Here is a 310-nt window from a genome sequence, read left to right as displayed (position 1 = left end):
AGCACCACTGGGTTGCTCCACAGCGATTGCTCGGGACAAAGCAGGAGGAAGCACATGGCAAGTGGCGCTGGCAATGGTCCTGGGTGAGGAGGAGGAGGGAAGACTTCGCTCCCACTCATACCAACAAAGCCCTGGCAGCCTGGGCTCCCCGAGACAGTGGGGTCACGAATTTGGGGGGGTTGGGGATAGTCCTGCAGGACAGACAGATGCCACAGGGCAAGAGGACAGGTCACGGCACCGAGGGAGGCACCAAGCCCTCAAAGGCAGCCGGCAAAGGCAACAGCACTCGGTACAAGGGCAGCCCCGCCGA

Source organism: Cariama cristata, unplaced genomic scaffold (genome assembly GCF_000690535.1).
Source record: "Cariama cristata isolate BGI_N322 unplaced genomic scaffold, ASM69053v1 scaffold27869, whole genome shotgun sequence".
Classification (NCBI taxonomy): Eukaryota; Metazoa; Chordata; class Aves; order Cariamiformes; family Cariamidae; genus Cariama; species Cariama cristata.
The sequence above is the reverse complement of the archived record's forward strand: the minus strand, read 5'-3'. Positions refer to the sequence as shown.